Source organism: Triticum dicoccoides, chromosome 3B (genome assembly GCF_002162155.2).
Source record: "Triticum dicoccoides isolate Atlit2015 ecotype Zavitan chromosome 3B, WEW_v2.0, whole genome shotgun sequence".
NCBI lineage: Eukaryota > Viridiplantae > Streptophyta > Magnoliopsida > Poales > Poaceae > Triticum > Triticum dicoccoides.
Window position 1 is genome coordinate 806688101 of NC_041385.1, and position 6969 is coordinate 806695069.

Genomic DNA, 6969 nt, shown 5'->3' on the forward strand with positions numbered 1-6969 from the left:
TCGTGTGTTGTTTGCTTATTTTGATGCATCTATGGCTAGTATTAAGTGGTATGAACCATAGAGAACTTGAAATACAGTAGGTTTAACACCAATATAAATAAATAATGAGTTCATTGCAGTACCTTATGTGGTGGTTTTGCTTTCTTTCACTAACGGAGCTTATGAGATTTCCTGTTGAGTTTTGTGTTGTGAAGTTTTCAAGTTTCGGGTAAAGATTTGATGGACTATGGAATAAGGAGTGGAAAAATCCTAAGCTTGGGGATGCCCATGGCACTCCAAGATATTCAAGAATATCCAAAAGCCTAAGCTTGGGGATGCCCCGGGAAGGCATCCCCTCTTTCGTCTTCGTTCATTGGTAACTTTACTTGGAGCTATATTTTTATTCGCCACATGATATGTGTATGATATTAGTATTTTATTTTTAGTTTACCACAATCATCCTTTATGTACACACCTTTTGGGAGAAGCCCACTTGATTGAAATTTATTAGAATACTCTATGTGCTTCACTTATATCTTTTGAGCTAGATAGTTTTTGCTCTAGTGCTTCACTTATATCTTTTAGAGCACATCGGTGGCTTAATTTTGTAGAAATTGCTAGTCTCTCATGCTTCACTTATATTATTTTGAGAGTCTCTTAGAACAGCATGGTATTTTCTATGGTTATAGAATTGCTCCTAGAATGGTAGGCATCCAAGTTGGGTATAATAAAAACTATCATAGGAAGTGAATTGGATGCTATGATCAATTTGATACTTGATAATTGTTTTGAGATATGGAGGTAGTGATATTAAAGTCATGCTAGTTGGGTGATTGTGAATTTAAAGAATACTTGTGTTGAATTTAGCAAGTCCCTTAGCATGCACGTATGGTTAAAGTTGTGTAACAAATTTGAAACATGAAGTGTCCTTGGATTGTGCATCCTTATGAGTGGCGGTCGGGGACGAGCGATGGTCTTTTCCTACCAATCTATCCCTCTAGGAGCATGCGCGTAGTGCTTGGTTTTTGATGACTGCTAAATTTTTGCAATAAGTATATGAGTTCTTTTGACTAATGTTGAGTCCATGGATTATACGCACTTTTACCTTTCCATCATTGATAGCCTCTTCGGTACCGTGCATTGCCCTTTCTCACCTTGAGAGTTGGTGCAAACTTCGCCGGTACATCCAAACCCCGTGATATGATGCGCTTAATCACACATAAACCTCCTTATATCTTCCTCAAAACAGCCACCATACCTACCTATTATGGCATTTCCATAGCCATTCCGAGATATATTCCCATGCAACTTTCGACCATTCCGTTTATCATCATGACACGCATTACTTTTGTCATATTGCCATTGCATGATCATGTAGTTTACATCGTATTTGTGGCAAGGCCACTTTGCATAATTTTCATACATGTCACTCTTGATTCATTGCCCATCCCGGTACACCGCCGGAGGCATTCATATAGAGTCATATCTTGTTCTAGTTTTGAGTTGTAATTCATGAGTTGTAAATCAATAAAACTGTGATGATCATTATTAGAGCATTGTCCCCAGAAAAAAAGGAAAGGCCAAAAAAAAGAAAGGCCAAAAGAAAAAAAAGGAAAAGAAAAAAAAGAGAAAAAAAGAAAGAAAATAAAAAGGGGGCAATGTTACTATCTCTTTTTCCACACTTGTGCTTCAAAGTAGCATCATGTTCTTCATATAGAGAGTCTCATATGTTGTCACTTCCATATACTAGTGGGAATTTTTCATTATAAAACTTGGCTTGTATATTCCTACGATGGGCTTCCTCAAAATGCCCTAGGTCTTCGTGAGCAAGCAAGTTGGATGCACACCCACTAGTTTTTATTTTGTTGAGCTTTCATACATTTATAGCTCTAGTGCATCCGTTGCATGGCAAACCCTACTCCTCGTGTTAACATCAATTGATGGGCATCTCCATAGCCCGTTAATTATACTCGTCAATGTGAGATTTTCCCCTTTTTTGTCTTCTCCACACAATCCCCATTATCATATTATATTCCACCCATAGTGCTATATCCATGGCTCACGCTCATGTACTGCATGAAAGTTGAAAAGGTTTGAGATTATTTGAGTACGAAACAATTGCTTGGCTTGTCATCGGGGGTGTATAATTTGGGAACATTTTTGTGTGACGAAAATGAAGTATAACCTAACTATATGATTTTGTAGGGATGAACTTCCTTTAGCCATGTTATTTTGAGAAGAAATGATTGCTTTTATTAGTATGCTTGAAGTATTACTATTTCTTATGTCAATATGAACTTTTATTTTGAATCTTTGGATCTGAACATTCATGCCACAATAAAGAAAATTACATTGAGAATTATGCTACGTAGCATTCCACATCAAAAATTCTGCTTTTATCATTTACCTACTCGAGGAAGAACAGGAATTAAGCTTGGGGATGCTTGATACGTCTCCAACGTATCTAAATTTTTTTATTGTCTCATGCTATTATATTACCCGTTTTGGATGTTTATGGGCTTTATTTTACACATTTATATCATTTTTGGGACTAACCTACTAACCGGAGGCCTAGACCATATTGCTGTTTTTTTGCCTATTTTAGTATTTCGAAGAAAAGGAATATCAAACGGAGTCCAAACGGAATGAAACCTTCGGGAGCGTGATTTTTGGAACAAACGTGATCCAGAGAACTTGGAGTGCAAGCCAAGAAGCAGCCGAGGCGGCCACGACGGTGAAGGGCACACCCAAACCTATAGGGCGCGCCCCTGTCTCGTGGGCCCCTCGGGCGGCCACCGACGTACTTATTCCTCCTATATATACCCACGTACCCCTAAAACATCCAAGGAGCCAATGAAACACAATTTCCACCGACATAACCTTCTGTATCTGGGAGATCCCATCTTGGAGCCTTCGCCGGCGCTCCGCCGGAGGGGGAATCGACCACGAAGGGCTTCTACATCAACACCATAGCCCCTCCGATGAGTTGTGAGTAGTTTACCACAGACCTTTGGGTCCATAGTTATTAGCTAGATGGCTTCTTCTCTCTTTTTGGATCTCAATACCATGTTCTCCCCCTCTCTTGTGGAGATCTATTTGATGTAACTCTTTTTGCGGTGTGTTTGTCGAGATCCGATGAATTGTGGGTTTATGATCAAGTTTATCTATGAGAAATATTTGAATCTCCTCTGAATTCTTTTATGTATGATTGAGTTATCTTTGCAATTCTCTTCGAATTATCAGTTTGGTTTGGCCTACTAGATTGATCTTTCTTGCAATGGGAGAAGTGCTTAGCTTTGGGTTCAATCTTGCAGTGTCCTTTGCCAGTGACAGCAGGGGCAGCAAGGCACATATTGTATTATTGCCATCGAGGATAAAAGGATAGGGTTTATATCATATTGCATGAGTTTATCCCTCTACATCATGTCATCTTTCTTAATGCGTTACTCTGTCCTTATGAACTTAATACTCTAGATGCATGCTAGATATCGGTCGATGTGTGGAGTAATAGTAGTAGATGTAGGCACGAGTCGGTCTACTTGTCGCGGACGTGATGCCTATATACATGATCATGCATAGATAATCTCATAATTATTCGCTTTTCTATCAATTGCTCGACATTAATTTGTTCACCCACCGTAATATTAATGCTATCTTGAGAGAAGCCACTAGTGAAACCTATGGCCCCGGGTCTATCTTTTATCATATAAGCTTTCAATCTACTTTTATTTGCATCTTTACTTTTCCAATCCATATTATAAAATACCAAAAATATATTTATCTTATCATACTATCTCTATCAGATCTCACTTTCGCAAGTGGCCGTGAAGGAATTGACAACCCCTTTATTGCATTGGTTGCGAGTTCTTTGTTTGTTTGTGTAGGTGCATTGGACTTTTGAGGAGCCTCCTGCTGGATTGATACCATGGTTCTCAAAAACTGAGGGAAATACTTATGCTACTATTGCTGCATCACCCTTTCCTCTTCAAGGAAAACCAACACAAGCTCAAGACGTAGCAAGAAGGATTTCTAGCGCCATTGTCGGGGAGGTCTTCGCTCAAGTCAAGACATACCAAGTACCCATTACAAACTCATCTCCCTCGCATTTACATTATTTGCCATTTGCCTCTCGTTTTCCTCTCCCCCACTTCACCCTTGCCGTTTTATTCGCCCTCTCTTTCCCAATATTCTCCTCTATTTTTCGCTTGCCTTTTTCTGTTTGCTTGTGTGTTGGATTACCTGTTGCCATGGCGCAAGATAATACCAAATTGTGTGATTTATCCAATACAAATAATAATGATTTCCTTAGTACTCCGATTGCTCCTCTTAATGATGTTGAGTCTTGTGAAATCAATATTGCTTTGCTGAATCTTGTTATGAAAGATCAATTCGCCGGCCTTCCTAGTGAAGATGCCGCTACCCATCTAAACAACTTTGTTGATTTGTGTAATATGCAAAAGAAGAAAGATACGGATAATGATATTGTTAAATTGAAGTTATTTCCGTTTTCACTTAGAGATCATGCTAAAGTTTGGTTTTCGTCTTTGCCTATGAACAGTATTGATTCTTGGAACAAGTGCAAAGATGATTTTATCTCTGAATATTTTCCTCCCGCTAAGATTATGACTCTTAGGAACGATATTATGAATTTTAAACAACTTGATCATGAGCATGTTGCCCAATCTTGGGAAAGAATGAAATTGATGATTCACAATTGCCCTACTCATGGTTTGAATTTATGGATGATCATACAAAATTTTTATGCCCGATTAAACTTTGTTTCTAGAAATCTTTTAGATTCGGCCACGGGAGGCACGTTTATGGAAATAACCTTAGGAGAAGCTACAAAACTCCTTGATAATATCATGGCTAATTATTCTCAATGGCACACCGAACGATCTACTAGTAAAAAAGTGCATGCTATAGAAAAAATTAATGTTTTAAGTGGAAAGATGGATGAACTTATGAGATTGTTTGCTACTAGGAGTGCTTCTATCGATCCCAATGATATGCCTATATCTACCTTGATTGAGAATAATAATGAATCTATGGATGTAAATTTTGTTGGTAGGAATAATTTTGGAAACAATGCTTATAGAGGAAACTTTAATACTAGACCGTTCCCTAGCAATTCCTCTAATAATTATGGAACTTCCTACAATAATTCTTATGATAATTTTAATAAATTGCCCTCTGATTTTGAGAATAGTGTGAAAGAATTTATGATCTCTCAAAAGAATTTTAATGCTTTGCTTGAAGAAAAATTGCTCAAAGTTGATGATTTGGCTAGGAACGTCGATAGACTTTCGCTTGATGTTGATTCTCTTAAACTTAGATCTACTCCTCCTAAGAATGATATCAATGAGTCTCTCAAAGCAATGAGAGTGTCCATTGACAAGTGCAAAGAAAGAACCGCTAGATTGCGTGCTAAGAAAGATTGCTTTGTAAAAGCATGTTCTTCTAGTTACCATGAAAATAATGATGAAGATCTTAAAGTTAGTGATGTGTCCCCTATTAGATCTTTGTTTTGCAACATGAATCTTAATAATAATGGGACTGGAGATGAGTCAACTTTGGTTAGAAGGCGTCCCAATAATTCGGAGTTTTTAGATCTTGATGCTAAATTTGGTAAAAGTGGGATTGGAGAGGTCATGACTTTAAATAGCATTGAACCCACTATCTCGGATTTCAAGGAATTTGATTATGATAATTGTTCTTTAGAAAGTTGTATTTCCTTGTTGCAATCCGTTGTGAATTCTCCTCATGCTTATAGTCAAAATAAAGCTTTTACCAAACATATCGTTGAAGCCTTGATGCGATCTTATGATGAAAAACTTAATTTGGAAGTTTCTATACCTAGAAAACCTAATGAGTGCGAACCTACTATAAAGATTAAAATTAAAGATCACGAGTGTTTTGCTTTGTGTGATTTGGGTGCTAGTGTTTCCACGATTCTGAAAACTTTATGTGATATTCTAGGTTTCCATGATCTTGATGATTGCTCTTTAAATTTGCACCTTGCGGATTCCACCATTAAGAAGCCAATGGGAAGGATCAATGATGTTCTCATTATTGCAACTACACTAGAGGCGGTGACTGGTACATGGACACCGGGGCTACGGCTCACGTGTTTGCTCATCCTGGTAATGTTGCCTCCTTCACTCCCGTCACCACTGACCGCCGCATCATTGTCGACGACTATTCTACACTCCCTATTACACATGTCGGGCATACTTTTTTTCCTTCTAATTCCATGCCTATTACTTTGTCTAACATATTTGTGTCACCTCATCTTATTAAGAACCTTATTTCCGTTCGTTTTATAACTCGTGAAAATTCTGTTACTGTTGAATTTGACGATCTTGGTTTTTGTGTCAAGGATGCTCGAACCAGGATGGTACTACATCGATGTGACAGCCTCGACGAGCTCTATCCGGTGCTTTCATCGTCCTCCACCACCGCACTGGTTGCTCTCTACGCCGGTGTCAATCTCTGGCACGCTCGTTTGGGTCATCCCAACCCCGTTACACTTCGTCATATTCTTAGGAGTTTCAGTTTCAGTTGTAATAAGATTGAGGATCACACCTATCATGCATGTCGTGTCGGCAAACATGTTCGCCTCCCGTTTAATAACTCCACCACCATAGCTTCTTTTCCTTTTCAATTAGTTCACAGGGATGTGTGGACCTCACCGGTTCCTAGTAACTCGGGCTACTTATATTATCTGGTTATCCTTGATGATTATTCTCACTATGTGTAGACGTTTCCTTTACGACGACAGTCGGATGCACTCTCCACTTTAACGGATTTTTACTCCTATGTCAACTCACAGTCTGGGCATCCCATCCTTGCTCTTCAGACTGACAATGGAAAAGAGTTCGACAATCCTGCTTTCCGCACTTTTCTGTCAGACCACAACATAGTTTTTCGTCTCACATGCCCATATACTTCATAGTAGAACGGTCGAGCCGAACGCGTCCTTCACACTCT